The 16,379-nt window shown below is 38.6% G+C and overlaps 1 long non-coding RNA gene across 1 annotated transcript; it reads right to left on the reverse strand.

Annotated features, from left to right (window-relative positions):
• Window positions 1-8,575: 8,575 nt before the first annotated feature.
• Window positions 8,576-11,722, reverse strand: LOC115507393. The gene is made up of 3 exons (XR_003966638.1): window positions 11,690-11,722; window positions 9,966-9,970; window positions 8,576-8,644 (listed from the first exon to the last, which is right to left on the reverse strand). It is a non-coding gene; the product is annotated as an uncharacterized LOC115507393 (long non-coding RNA).
• Between the last annotated feature and the right edge of the window lie 4,657 nt (window positions 11,723-16,379).

Genomic DNA, 16,379 nt, shown 5'->3' on the forward strand with positions numbered 1-16,379 from the left:
CAAAAAAGAAATAATCCAGTGAAGTAATGGGCAGAAGACATGAATAGACATTTTTCTAAAAAAAAAGACATCCAGATGGCCAACAGGCACATGAAAAGATGCTCAATGTCACTCCTCATCAGGGAAATACACATCTTTGTGGTTGATTTCAAGTTTCATAGTATTGTGATCTGAAAATTTTCATGCTATGACCTCGAAATTTTTGTACCTGTTGATGGCTGATTTGTGACCCAGTTTGTGATCTATTCTGGAGAATGTTCCATGTGCACTTGAAAAGAATGTGTATTCTGCTGCCTTAGGATGAAATGTTCTGAATATATTTGTTAAGTGCATCTGGTCCAGTGTGTCACCCAAAGCCATTGTTTCCTTGTTGATTTTCTGCTTAGATGATCTGTCCATTGTTGTAAGTGGGGTGTTGAAGCCCCCTACTATTATGGTATCATTATCAATGAGTTTCTTTATGTTTGTGGTTAATTGATTTATATATTTGGGTTCTCTTACATTGGGGGTATAAATACTCACAATTGTTAGATCTTCTTGGTGGATAGACCACTTAATTATGATATCATGACATTCTTCATCTCTTGTTACAGTTTTTATTTAAAAATGTTGTCTGATATAAATATGGCTATTCCAGCTTTCTTTTGGTGACCATTTGCATGATAGATGGTTCTCTATCCCCTTACATTCAAGCTGAAGGTGTTCTTAGGCATAAAATGTGTGTCTTGTAAGAAGCATTGATGGGTCTTGTTTTCTCCATTCTGATACCCTAACCTTTGATTAGATCATTTAGTCCATTGACATTTAGAGTGAGTACTGAAAGATATGAATTTAGCGCCTGTTGATTTGAGGTTTCAGGTGATGTTCTCTGGACCTTTGTGGTCTTTGTTGCTTTTGGTCTGTGTTTTTAATTTTTTTAATTTAATTTTTTAAATTTACATCCAGATTAGTTAGAATATAGTGCAACAATGATTTCAGGGGTATATTCGTTAATGTCTGTTAATATTTAGCCCATCCCCCCTCCAACAACCCCTCCAGTAACCCTCTGTTTGTTCTCCATATTTAAGAGTCTCTTAGGTTTCATCCCCCTCTCTGCTTTTATATTATTTTTACTTACCTTCCCTTGTGCTCATCTGTTCTGTGTCTTAAAGTACTCATATGAGTAAAGTCATATGATATTTGTCTTTCTCTGACTGACCAATTTTGCTTAGCATAATACCCTCTAGTTCCATCCACGTAGTTGCAAATGGCAAGACTTCATTATTTTTGATTGCCAAGTAATACTTCATTGTGTATATATACCACATATTTATCCATTCATCCATTGATGGACATTTGGGCTCTTTCCATACTTTGGCTATTATTGATGGTGCTGCTATGAACATTGGGGTGCATGTGCCCCTTCGAAACACCCTACCTCTATCCCTTGGATAAATACCTAGTAGTGCAATTGCTGGGTCATAGGGTAGTTCTATTTTTAATTTTTTGAGGAACCTCCATAATGTTTTCCAGAGTGGCTGCACCAGTTTCCATTCCCACAAGCAGTACTAAAGTGTTCCCATTTATCTGTATCCTCACCAACATCTATTGTTGCCTGAGTTTTTAATGTTAACCATTCTGACAGGAGTGCAGTGGTATCTCATTGTGGTGGTTTTGATTAGTAATTTCCTGATGGTGAGTGATGTTGAACATTTTTTTTCATGTGTTGGTTAGCCATTTGGATGTCTTCTTTGGAAAAGTGTCTATTCATATCTTTTGCCCATTTCCTCACTGGAATATTTGTGTTTTGGGTCTTGAGTTTGATAAGTTCTCTAGAGATTGTGGATATTAACCCTTAATCTAATATGTCGTTTGCAAATATCTTCTCCCATTCTGTCAGTTGCCTTTTAGTTTTGCTGACTGTTTTCCCACTGTGCAGAAGCTTTTTGTTTTTATGAGGTCCCAATAGGTCATTTTTGCTTTTGTTTCCCTTGCCTCTGGAGACGTGTTGAGTGAGAAGTTGCTGCGGCCAAGATCAAAGAGGTTTTTGCCTGCTTTCTCCTCGAGGATTCTGATGGCTTCCTATTTTCCATTTAGGTCTTTCATCTGTTTTGAGTTTATTTTTGTGTATGGTGTAAGAAAGTGGTCCAGGTTCATTTTTCTGCATGTCACTGTCAAGTTTTCCCAGCACCACTTGCTGAAGAGACTGTCTTTATTCCAATGGATATTCTTTCCTGCTTTGTCAAAGATCAGTGGCCCATATGTCTGTGAGTCCATTTCTGGGTTCTCTATTCTGTTCCATTGATCTGAGTGTCTATTCTTGTGCCAGTACCATACTTTCTTGATGATTACAGCTTTGTAATACAGCTTGAAGACCGAGATTGTGATGCTTCCTGCTTTGATTTTCTTTTTCAAGATTTATTTGGCTATTCAGGGTCTTTTCTGGTTCCATACTAATTTCAGGATTATTTTGTTCTAGCTCTGTGAAGAATGCTGGTGTTACTTTAATAAGGATTGCATTGAATATGTAGATTGCTTTGGGTAGTGTTGACATTTTAACAATATATGTTCTTCCTACCCAGGAGCATGGAATGTTTTTCCATTTTTTTGTGTGTCTTCTTGAATTTCCTTCATAAGCTTTCTATATTTTTCAGTGTATAGATTTTTCACCCCTTTGGTGACATTTATTCCTAGGTATTTTATGGGTTTTGGTGCAATTGTAAATTGATTGATTCCTTGATTTCTCTTTTCATTGCCTCATTGTTGGTGTATAGGAATGCAACCGATTTCTGTGCCTTGATTTTATATCTTGCCACTTTGCTGAATTCATGGATCAATTCTAGCAGTTTTTTGGTGGAATCTTTTGGGTTTTCCATGTACAGTATCATGTCATCTGCGAAGAGTGAAAGTTTGACCTCCTCCAGGCCGATTTGGATGCCTTTTATTTCTTTGTATTGTCTTATTGCTGAGGCTAAGACTTCCTATACTATGTTGAATAACAGTGACAAGAGTGGGCATCCCTGTCGGATTCCTGACCTTAGGGCGAAAGCTCTCAGTTTTTCTCCATTGAGGATAATATTACCTAAGGGCCTTTCATGTATGGCATTCATGATCATTAGGTATGTTCCTTCTATCCCTTCTTTCTTGAGGGTTTATATCAAGAAAGGATCCTGAATTTTGTCAACTACTTTCTCTGCATCTATTGAGAGGTTCATGTGGTTCTTGCCCTTTATTTTATTGATGTAATGAATCACATTGATTGTTTTGTGGATATTGACCCTCCCTGCATCCCAGATATAAATCTCACTTGGTCATGGAGAATAATTTTTTTAATATATTGTTAGATCTGTTTGGCTAATATCTTGTTGAGTATATTTGCATCCATGTTCATTGGGGGAATTGGTCTATACTTCTAATTTTTAGTGTGGTCTTTGGTTTTGGAACCAAGGTAATGCTGGCTTCACAGAAAGAGTTTCAAAGTTTTCCTTCCATTTCTATTTTCTGGAACAGCTTCAAGAGAACAGGTGTTAACTCTTCTATAAATGTTTGCTAGGATTCCTCTGGAAAGCCATCTGGCCCTGGACTCTTGTTTTTTGGCAGATTTTTTATTACTAATTCGATTTCTTTACTGGTTATGGGTTTGTTAAAATTTTCTATTTCTTCCTGTTTCAATTTTGATAGTGTATATGTTTCTAGGAAATTTCCATTTCTTCTAGATTGCCCATTTTATTGGCGTATAATTCCTCATAATATTCTCTTATTATTGTTTGTATTTCTGCTGTGTTGGTTGTGATTTCTCCTCTTTCATTCTTGATTTTATTTGGGTCTTTTCCTTTTTCTTTTTGATCAAACTGGCTAGTGGTTTATCAATTTTGTTAATTCTTTCAAAGAACCAGCTTCTGGTTTCATTGATTTAGTCTACTTTTTTTTTTTTTTTGGTTTCGATAGCATTAATTTCTGCTCTAACCTTTATTATTTCCTTTCTTCTGCTGGTTTTGGGTTTTATTTGCTGTTCTTTTTTCAGCTCTTTAAGGTGTAAGATTTGATTGTGTATCTGAGACCTTTCTTCCTTTTTAGGAAGCCTGGATTGCTATATACTTTCCTCTTCTGACTGCCTTTGCTGCATTCCAGAGGTTTTGTGTTGTGGTGTTATCATTTTCATTGGCTTACATGTACTTTTTAATTTCGTCTTTAGTTTCTTGGTTAGCCCATTTATTCTTTAGTGTAATGTTCTTTAGTCTACAAGTATTTGTTACCTTTCCAAATTTTTTTCTTGTGGTTGATTTCGAGTTTCATATATCATTGTGGTCTAACAATATGTGCAGTATGATCTCAATCTTTTTGTACTTGTTGAGGGCTGATTTACATCCCAGTATGTGGTCTATTCTGGACAATGTTTCATGTGCACTGGAGAAGAATGTATATTCTGCTGCTTTAGGATGAAATGTTCTGAATATATCTGTTAAGTCCATCTGGTCCAGTGTGTCATTCAAAGCCATTGTTTCCTTGTTGATTTTCTGATTAGATGATCTGTTCATTGTTGTAAGTGGGGTGTTGAAGTCCTCTACTATTATAGTATTATTATCAATGAGTTTCTTTATGTTTGTGGTTAATTGATTTATATATTTGGGTTCTAACACATTTGGAGCATAAATGTTTACAATTGTTAGGTCTTCTCGGTGGATAGATCTCTTGATTATAATTCCCTTCATGTCTTATTATAGTCTTTATTTTAAAGTCTAGATTGTCTGATATAAGTATGGCTATTCCTGCTTTCTTTTGTTGACCATTAGCATGATAGATGGTTCTCCATCCCCTTACTTTCAGTCTGAAGGTGTCTTTAGGTCTAAAGTGGGTTCTTACCCTACTAACGAATGAGTGGGTCAACGAGGCAATTAGAGAAGAAATCAAAAAATATATGGAAACAAACGAAAATGAAAATACAACAATCCAAACGCTTTGGGACGCAGCGAAGGCAGTCCTGAGAGGAAAATACATTGCAATCCAGGCCTATCTCAAGAAACAAGAAAAATCCCAAATACAAAATCTAACAGCACACCTAAAGGAAATAGAAGCAGAACAGCAAAGGCAGCCTAAACCCAGCAGAAGAAGAGAAATAATAAAGATCAGAGCAGAAATAAACAATATAGAATCTAAAAAAACTGTAGAGCAGATCAACAAAACCAAGAGTTGGTTTTTTGAAAAAATTAACAAAATTGACAAACCTCTAGCCAGGCTTCTCAAAAAGAAAAGGGAGATGACCCAAATAGATAAAATCATGAATGAAAATGGAATTATTACAACCAATCCCTCAGAGATACAAACAATTATCAGGGAATACTATGAAAAATTATATGCCAACAAATTGGACAACCTGGAAGAAATGGACAGATTCCTGAACACCCACACTCTTCCAAAACTCAATCAGGAGGAAATAGACAGCTTGAACAGACCCATAACCAGCGAAGAAATTGAATCGGTTATCAAAAATCTCCCAACAAATAAGAGTCCAGGACCACATGGCTTCCCAGGGGAGTTCTACCAGACGTTTAAAGCAGAGATAATACCTATCCTTCTCAAGCTATTCCAAGAAATAGAAAGGGAAGGAAACTTCCGGACTCATTCTATGAAGCCAGTATTACTTTGATTCCTAAACCAGACAGAGACCCAGTAAAAAAAGAGAACTACAGGCCAATATCCCTGATGAATATGGATGCAAAAATTCTCAATAAGATACTAGCAAATCGAATTCAACAGCATATAAAAAGAATTATTCACCATGATCAAGTGGGATTCATTCCTGGGATGCAGGGCTGGTTCAACATTCGCAAATCAATCAACGTGATACATCACATTAACAAAAAAAAAAGAGAAGAACCATATGATCCTGTCAATCGATGCAGAAAAGGCCTTTGACAAAATCCAGCACCCTTTCTTAATAAAAACCCTTGAGAAAGTCGGGATAGAAGGAACATACTTAAAGATCATAAAAGCCATTTATGAAAAGCCCACAGCTAGCATCATCCTCAACGGGGAAAAACTGAGAGCTTTTTCCCTGAGATCAGGAACACGACAGGGATGCCCACTCTCACCGCTGTTGTTTAACATAGTGCTGGAAGTTCTAGCATCAGCAATCAGACAACAAAAGGAAATCAAAGGCATCAAAATTGGCAAAGATGAAGTCAAGCTTTCGCTTTTTGCAGATGACATGATATTATACATGGAAAATCCGATAGACTCCACCAAAAGTCTGCTAGAACTGATACATGAATTCAGCAAAGTTGCAGGATACAAAATCAATGTACAGAAATCAGTTGCATTCTTATACACTAACAATGAAGCAACAGAAAGACAAACAAAGAAACTGATCCCATTCACAATTGCACCAAGAAGCATAAAATACCTAGGAATAAATCTAACCAAAGATGTAAAGGATCTATATGCTGAAAACTATAGAAAGCTTATGAAGGTAATTGAAGAAGATTTAAAGAAATGGAAAGACATTCCCTGCTCATGGATTGGAAAAATAAATATTGTCAAAATGTCAATACTACCCAAAGCTATCTACACATTCAATGCAATCCCAATCAAAATTGCACCAGCATTCTTCTCGAAACTAGAACAAGCAATCCTCAAATTCATATGGAACCACAAAAGGCCCCGAATAGCCAAAGGAATTTTGAAGAAGAAGACCAAAGCAGGAGGCATCACAATCCCAGACTTTAGCCTCTACTACAAAGCTGTCATCATCAAGACAGCATGGTATTGGCACAAAAACAGACACATAGACCAAGGGAATAGAATAGAAACCCCAGAACTAGACCCACAAACGTATGGCCAACTCATCTTTGACAAAGCAGGAAAGAACATCCAATGGAAAAAAGACAGCCTCTTTAACAAATGGTGCTTGGAGAACTGGACAGCAACATGCAGAAGGTTAAAACTAGACCACTTTCTCACACCATTTACAAAAATAAACTCAAAATGGATAAAGGACCTAAATGTGAGACAGGAAACCATTAAAACCTTAGAGGAGAAAGCAGGAAAAGACCTCTCTGACCTTAGCCGTAGCAATCTCTTACTCAACACATCCCCAAAGGCAAGGGAATTAAAAGCAAAAGTGAATTACTGGGACCTTATGAAGATAAAAAGCTTCTGCACAGCAAAGGAAACAACCAACAAAACTAAAAGGCAACCAACGGAATGGGAAAAGATATTTGCAAATGACATATCGGACAAAGGGCTAGTATCTAAAATCTATAAAGAGCTCACCAAACTCCACACCCGAAAAACAAATAACCCAGTGAAGAAATGGGCAGAAAACATGAATAGACACTTCTCTAAAGAAGACATCCAGATGGCCAACAGGCACATGAAAAGATGTTAAACGTCGCTCCTTATCAGGGAAATACAAATCAAAACCACACTCAGGTATCACCTCACGCCAGTCAGAGTGGCCAAAATGAACAAATCAGGAGACTATAGATGCTGGAGAGGATGTGGAGAAACGGGAACCCTCTTGCACTGTTGGTGGGAATGCAAATTGGTGCAGCCACTCTGGAAAGCAGTGTGGAGGTTCCTCAAAAAATTAAAAATAGACCTACCCTATGACCCAGCAATAGCACTGCTAGGAATTTATCCAAGGGATACAGGAGTACTGATGCATAGGGGCACTTGTACCCCAATGTTCATAGCAGCACTCTCAACAATAGCCAAATTATGGAAAGAGCCTAAATGTCCATCAACTGATGAATGGATAAAGAAATTGTGGTTTATATACACAATGGAATACTACGTGGCAATGAGAAAGAATGAAATATGGCCCTTTGTAGCAACGTGGATGGAACTGGAGAGTGTGATGCTAAGTGAAATAAGCCATACAGAGAAAGACAGATACCATATGGTTTCACTCTTATGTGGATCCTGAGAAACTCAACAGGAACCCATGGGGGAGGGGAAGGAAAAAAAAAAAGACTTTAGAGTGGGAGAGAGCCAAAGCATAAGAGACTGTTAAAAACTGAGAACAAACTGAGGGTTGATGGGGGTGGGAGGGAGGGGAGGGTGGGTGATGGGTATTGAGGAGGGCACCTTTTGGGATGAGCACTGGGTGTTGTATGGAAACCAATTTGTCAATAAATTTCATATATATAAAAAAAATAAAATAAAGTGGGTTCTTGTAAACAGCATATAGATGGATCTTGTTTTCTTAACCATTCTGTTACCTTATGTCTTTTGATTGTAGAATTTAGTCCATTGACATTTAGAGTGAGTACTGAAAGATATGAATTTATTGCCATTATATTTCTTGTAGAATTGGAGTTTCCTGTGGTATTCTCTGATCCTTTCTAGTCTTTGTTGCTTTTGGTCTCTTTTTTGTATTTCATCTTTTCTCCCCTCAGGGAGTCCCCCTTAAAATTTCTTGCAGGGATAGTTTAGTGGTCACAAACTCCTTTTAATTTTTGTTTGTCTGGGAAACTTTTAATCTCTCCTTCTATTTTGAATGACATCCTTTCTGGATAAAGAATTCTTGGCTGCATATTTTTCTGATTCAGCACATTGAATATATCCTGCCACTCCTTTCTGGCTTGTCAAGTTTCTGTGAATAGTCCTGCTGCAAACCTAATCTGTCTTCCCCTGTAGGTTAAGGACTTTTTTTCCCTTTCTTCTTTCATGAGGTTTGCCTGGCCTGAGTATTTTATGAATTTGATTATGATATGCCTTCTTGATGGTTGGTTTTTGTTGAATCTGGTGGGAGTCGTCTGTGCTTCTTGGATTTTGATGTCTGTGTGTTTCCTTAGGTTAGGAAAGTTTTCTGCTATGATTTGCTCACATAACCCTTCTACCCATTTTTCTCTCTCTTCCACTTCTGGGACCCCTATGGTTCTGATATTCTTCCTTTTTAATGAGTCACTGATTTCTCTAATTCTTAAAATTGTGCTCTTTCACCTTAGTTTCCCTGTTTTTCTTCTTTATAATTCTCCATAAGTTTGTCCTCTACATCACTGATTCACTACTCTGCCTCATCAAATCCTTGCAGCTGTGGCATCCATTCAAGGTTGAAACTCAGTTATAACATTTTTTATTTCATTCTGACTAGATTTATGTCTTTTATCTCCACAGAGAAGGATTCTAATCTATTTTAGTCTCCTGCTAGGCTTCCTATTATCATGATTCTAAATTCTGGTTCAGACATCTTGCTTGTATTCATGTTGGCTAAGCCCCTGGCTATCGTTTCTTCTTGCTCTTTCTTTTGGGGTGAATCCCTTTGTTTTGTCATTTTGAAGGAAGAAAAGGAATTAATGAGCTTAAAGAAAATTAAAATAAAAAAACCCAAAAAGTTAAAAACAACAGAATCACAAAAAAATCAAATAAATGATGCTAGATCCTAGGTATATTTTCATCTAGGACTTGATAGATTAGAGAAAAAAGGGGAAAAACAGGAAATCGTTTGAAAATTTGAACAAATGAATACACTGAAATTGAATAAAATGAAATGTTGGAAAGAAAATAGAATTTGAAAAACTTACAAAAAGTAAATAATAAAGTAGAAAAAAATTTAAAAAATATTTTAATAACAATTGAAAATAAAAATAAAATTTTTCTCTTTCTGTATTCAAGAAAAAGAAAAAAATGAAAAAGAGGCAGAAAAAAGAAAATTGAATGGATGAACCAGTGAACAGACTGAAAGACGATTGAAATTACTTCGTTTTAACCTAGAAGTCAAATTATGAAGCACTTTATAGTGCATAAACTAAGCAGGCTGAGAGACTTGTGTTCCTTAAGAGTGTGGTTGGCCCAGTGGGGCGGAGCTTAGTGCAAAGGCTCCATTCTCCTCTAGGTGGCACTGCTTAGCTTACTGGGGTGGATTGTTGTGGCGCTTGTAGGTTTGTATGTGCAAGTGCGGGAGTGGTGAAAATGGTGTCACCCAGCTACCCAGTCTCTAGTGTAGGGACTCATCTCCCCAGTCAGCAATTACACACCCGTACTTTGTCTTTGGCTTCCATCCACTCCCTGCTTTTACACTGTCCATTACCAAGCCCTAGGTAACACCTCCCTGCTGAGTTTTATCTCAGATGTGGCTGTTTTCCCCGAACCCTTACTTCTGAGGGATTGCGGCTTTGACCTATTCTGCCCCTCTGCAGGAGGGTCTCACTGAGCAATGGCCAGGTGCCGGCCACACCCAGGAACATTAGTGGGACTGTGGGGCTGCTGATGCCCAGAGACTGCAGCTGGGTGTCTGCCAGCCCCAGAAAAAGTTCATGCGATTGTGTAGCAGCAGCGTTTCAGGGATAAAGTCAAATCACAGCACACATCAGGCACCAGGCTTTACCCTTAACAACCTTTTTCTAGCACCAATGAATGTGGTTGTTCTCCAGGGTCCACTGGGGCCTTTTCCTGTGGGGGGGCCACACAGCCTCTAACAGATATCCTCCCAGCAGGAGAACCACCTCTCCCCATGTGGCCCAAAGACCCCTGGACTTCACTTTGCCCCTGGGGATTCTCCCTTCTCACCAGAGCACTACCAGGTATCAAGCTGTGGAGTTTCAGACTCTGTGCTCACCCTGTTGAGAGTCTTAATGGAATTTAAACCTTCTCCTTTCTCCCTTAGTTCAGTCCCTGAAGCTGTCTCCAGTTTTCCACTTTCTCTTTTCTGCTTTTGGGGTGTTCTTTCCTCGTATTCTCCACCCCCATCTCCTTCCTCTCTCTGCAAGCAAAAACAACTCCCTGCTGTCTGCGGCTTCTCTCTCCCCCAGTTCACCTCTCTGTGCAGTGTAACTTCTGAGTTCTGTGGCTCAGGTTGTGCATATTGCTGTGTTACTCCTCAAATCAGTTTTCTAGGTGTGCAGGATGGTTTAGTGTTGATCTGGCTCTATTTCATGTATGCGAGATGCCAAAAAAAAACTTCCATTGTGTTCCGCCATCTTTGCTCCACCCCTGTTTTTAATTTTTTTTAACGTTTATTAACTTTTAAGAAACAGAGAGGATAGAGTGTGATCAGGAGAGGGGCAGAGAGAGAGGAAGACAGAATTCAAAGCAGGCTTCAGGTTCTGAGCTGTCAGCACAGAGCCCTACCTGAGGCTCAAAATCACAGACCATGAGATCATGACCTGAGACAATGTTTGATGCTTAATGGACTGAGCCACCCAGGTGCCCCTGCTTTTGGTCTTTTTGTTTTGTTTTGTCTTTTCTCCACTCAAAGTGTCCGCCTTAAATTTTCATGCAGGGCTTGTTTTGTGCTCACAAACTCCTTTATTTGTTGTTGTTGTTGTTGTTGTTGTTCTGGGAACCTCTTTATCTCTCCTATTTTGAATGACAGCCTTGCTGGATAAAGAATTATTGGCTTCAGCAGCTCCTGGGTGACTCGGTCAGTTAACTTCAGCTCAGGTAAGGATCTCAAGATCAGTGAGTTCAAACCCTACATCATGACTTTGTCACCTGTGCTGACAGCTCAGACCCCTGAGCCTCCTTCAGATTCTGTCTCCCTCTCTCTCTGACCCTCCCTTGCTTGTGCTCTGTCTCTATCAAAAATAAATAAACATTTAAAATTTTTAAAAAGAAGAAAAAAAGAGGAATTCTTGGCTGCATATTTTTGCAATTTAGCAAGTTGAATATATCCTGCCACTTCTTTCTGGCCTGCCAAGTTTCTGTGGATAGTTCTGCTGTGAACCTGATTTTCTTCCCTTGTAGGTTAAGAAAAACTTTCCCTTACTGCTTTCATAATTCCTTCCTTGTGTTTTGTTTTGCGAATTTGACTGTGATATGCCTTGTTGATGGTTAGTTTTTGTTGAATCAAATGGGAGTTCTCTGTGTTTCTTGGATTTTGATGTCTGTGTCCTTCCCCAGATTTGGAACGTTTTCCACTGTATTTTGTTCACATAAACCTTCTTCTCCCTTTTCTCTCTCTTCTTCTTCTGGGACTCCTATGATTTGGATTTTATTCATTTTTAATAAGTCACTGATTTCACTGTCTTGTATCATGATCTTTTGCCATTTTTGCCCTCTTTTCTGCTTCATTATTCTCCATAAGTTTATCTTCTAAATCACTGATTCACTGCTGTGCTTGATCCATCATTGCCATTATTGCATACATTCAAGATTGCATTTTGGTTATAGCATTTTTAATTACATCCTTATTAGACTTTATTTCTTTTATCTCTGCAGAATGGGATTCTATGCTTTTTCCAACCCCAGCTCATATTCTTATTATCGTGGTTCTAAATTCTAGCTCTAAATTCTAAATTCTAGTTAATAAAATAATAAATTAAAATTTAAAAATTACAAACAAAACAAAAAATAAAATAAAGGAAGCTAGATCCTAGGTGTGTTTTGGTCTTCTTGTTGAAGCAAGATTTATAGAATAGAAAAAAGAGAAATAAAATAAAAAATTTTAAGAAAAAAATGAAAAATTAATAAATTATATAATGAAATACAATAAAATGAAATACAGAAAATGCAATAGAATAAAAAATTTTAAAAAGTAAAAAACAACGTAAAAAATAATTTTTTGCCTTTCTGTGTCCAAGAATGAGGAATCAAACAAAGTTAAATAAAAGAAAATAAGGAAAGACAGAAGCAAAGGAAACAAACAAATAAATAAACCTGCATACGGAATGAAAACAAATGAAGTTACATCCAGTTTCCCCTGGGCCTGACACTATGAATCCTTCTATAAGCCTTCTTTAAGCCTTCTATACACTAAGCAGGTGAAGTGAAATCTGATCATCTTCTAGGGGATGTGCTTGGAAGGTGCAGCTGGGCGGGGCTTGGTATAACAGCTCCATTTCTCACTACATGGCTCTGCTTAGCTTACTGTGGTGGATCCCTGTGCCTGTATATGCACATGTGCGGGGAGGGGAAAATGACTTCACTCAGCTCCTTAGTCTCTGGAGCAGAAACTTCGGGCTCTCAATAACCCATGATCAAGCCCCTTCTTTTGTTTCAGTCTTCTATCCACTCCCCACAACTACCCTATCATGATGAAGCTGTCCGCCTGCCATGTGGCACTCCCTCCAGAGTTTTGTCTCAGATGGAGTTGTGTTTAAAAACCTCACACTTCAGAGACCCCTGTGGCTTGGCTCTGCACCAACTCTCTGGGGGAGGGACTCACTGGGCAATGGCCAGGTATGGCTTACCCCAGAAAATGTTCATTCAATCATTCCTCAGCAGGGGTTCAGAGATTATAGCAAATAAAAATAGAGCCAGAGTCAGGTTTTGTTGCCCTCTGGAGTCTTTGTCCCAATACCAGCAAACATGGCTGCTGCTCTCCAGTGTCTGCTGGGACCTTTGTCCATGGGGAAGCTGTAAGGCCTCTATCAAATGCATTCCAAGCAGGGGAACCATTTCTCCACATGTGGCACATGGAACCCTCACACCATGCTGCCTACTCCTGGGGATTTGCCATATTCCTCACCAGGGCACTGCCAGTCACTGAAATCTAAAACTTTCTGTGCTCCACTATCTATAGAATCATAATACTGAAGCCTTCTCCTTTATTCCTGTCAATGGTTTTGGGGAAGAGATTGTTCAGTCCCATGCGAATGTTTTCACCTTTTCTTTCTCTTTCTCTCCACCTACATTCAGGGGAATCCTTTTCTTGCATGATACCAATGCCCTGCACTCTCCCCCTTTCTGTGTCTCTGTCCTATCTTCACAAAATCAACTCCCTAACCTCCTCAGTTTTTCCCTCCCCCATTTCACCTCTCCCTAACGATTACATGCTAAGTTTTATGGCTCAAATTATGCAGATTGTTGTGTTACTCCTTAGATCAATTTCCTAGGTGTTCAAAAATGGTTTGGTTTTGATCTTGCTGTGTTTCAGGAAAGAGGCAAGCTCAGGGTCTCCATGCTGCTCTGCCATCTTAACTTCTTTCACACAATCTCATTTCTTACATAAGAAACCCAGTGCTCACATCGAAAAGTGCACTCCTTAATGCCCATCACCTATTCACCCATCCTCCCACCAACCTTACCTCTAACAACCCTTAATTTATTCTATGTATTTATGACACTCTCATGGTTTTCTTCCATCTCTGTCTTTATCTTATTTTACCTTCCCTTTCCCTATGTTCATCTATTGTGTTTCTCAAATTCCACCAATGAGTGTAGTCATATGACAGGTCATTATCTGACTTATTTTGCTTATCATAATATACTACAGTTCCATCCACTTGGTTGAAAATGGCAAGACTGAATTTTTTACTGCCAAGTAGTATTCCATTGTACATATATACCACACCTTCTCTATCCATTTATTACCCAATGGATATTTAGGCTTTTTCCATAATTTGGCTGTTGTTGATAGCACTGGTAAAAACATTGGGATGAATGTGCCCTACATAACAGCACTCCTGTATGTTTTGAATAAATACCTAGCAGTGCAAGTGCTGCGTCATAGGGCAATTTATTTTTAATTTTTTGAGGAATCTCCATACTGTTTTTTGAGAATGGCTGCAACACTTTGCATTACCACCATCAGGGCAAAAGGGTTCCTCTTTCTCCATATCCTTGCCCACATCTGTTGCTTCCTGAGTTGTTAATTTTGGCCATTCTGACAGGTGTGATGTACTATTTCATTGTGGTGTTGATTTCTATTTCTCTATAATGAGTGATGTTGAGCATCTTTTCATGTGTCTGCAGTCTGGATGTCTTCTCTGGAAAACTGTCTATTCATGTCTTCTGTCCAATACTTCGTTGTATTATTTGTTTGCTGGGTGTTGAGCTTTATATGTACTTTAGAGATTTTGGATACTAATCATTTAACAATAAGTCATTTGCAAATATCTACTCTCATTCTGTCAGTTGCCCTTAGATTTTTTTTATTAAATATAATTTATTGTCAAATAAGTTTCCATACAACGCCCAGTGTTCATCCTAACAGGTGCCCTCCTCATTGCACATCACCCCCACTCCCCATCAACCCTCAGTTTGTTTTCAGTTTTTAAGAGTCTCTTATGGTTTGCCTCCCTCCTTCTCTGTAACATTTTTCCCCATTCCCCTCCCCCATGGTCTTCTGTTGATTTTCTCAGGATCCACAGATGAGTGAAATCATGTTATCTTTCTCTGTATGACTTATTTCACTTAGCATAACACTCTCCAGTTCCATCCGTGTTACTACAAACAGCCATATTTCATTCTTTCTCATGTAGTATTACATGTAGTATTCCATTGGGTATATAAACCACAATTTCTTTTTTTTTCAATATATGAAATTTATTGTCAAATTGGTTTCCATACAACACCCAGTGCTCATCCCAAAAGGTGCCCTCCTCAATACCCATCACCCACCCTCCCCTCCCTCCCACCCCCATCAACCCTCAGTTTGTTCTCAGTTTTTAACAGTCTCTTATACTTTGGCTCTCTCCCCCTCTAACCTCTTTTTTTTCCTTCCCCTCCCCCATGGGTTTCTGTTAAGTTTCTCAGGATCCACATAAGAGTGAAACCATATGGTATCTGTCTTTCTCTGTATGGCTTATTTCACTTAGCATAACACTCTCCAGTTCCATCCACGTTGCTACAAAGGGCCACATTTCGTTCTTTGTCATTGCCATGTAGTACTCCATTGTGTATATAAACTACAATTTCTTTATCCATTCATCAGTTGATGGACATTTCGGCTCTTTCCATAATTTAGCTATTGTTGAGAGTGCTGCTATAAACACTGGGGTACAAGTGCCCCTATGCATCAGTACTCCTGTATCCCTAGGGTAAATTCCTAGCAGTGCTATTGCTGGGTCATAGGGTAGGTCTATTTTTAATTTTCTGAGGAACCTCCACACTGTTTTCCAGAGCGGCTGCACCAATTTGCATTCCCACCAACAGTGCAAGAGGAAACCACAATTTCTTTATCCATTCATCAGAGGATGGCCATTTAGTCTCTTTCCTAATTTGGCTATTGTTGAAAGTGCTGCTATAAACATTGGGGTAAAAGTGCCCCTATGCATCAGAACTCCTGTATCCCTTGGGTAAATTCCTAGCAGTGCTATTGCTGGGTCATAGGGTAGATCTATTTTTAATTTTTTGACGAACCTCCACACTGTTTTCCAGAGTGGCTGCACCAGTTTGCATTCACACCAAGAGTGCAAGAGGGTTCCCATTTCTCCACATCCTCTCCATCATCTATAGTCTCCTGATGTGTTAATTTTAGCCACTCTGACTAGTGTGAGGTCGTATCTGAGTGTGGTTTTGATTTGTATTTCCCTGATGAGAAGTGACATTGAGCATCTTTTCATGTGCCTGTAGGCCATCTGGATGTCTTCTTTAGAGAAGTGTCTATTCATGTCTTCTGCCCATGTATTTACTGGATTATTTGTTATTTGGGTGTGGAGTTTGGGGAGTTCTTTATAAATTTTGGATATTAACCCCTTCTCCGATATGTCATTTGCAAATAACTTTTCCCATTC

Source organism: Lynx canadensis, chromosome X (genome assembly GCF_007474595.2).
Source record: "Lynx canadensis isolate LIC74 chromosome X, mLynCan4.pri.v2, whole genome shotgun sequence".
In the NCBI taxonomy this organism is placed as follows: Eukaryota; Metazoa; Chordata; class Mammalia; order Carnivora; family Felidae; genus Lynx; species Lynx canadensis.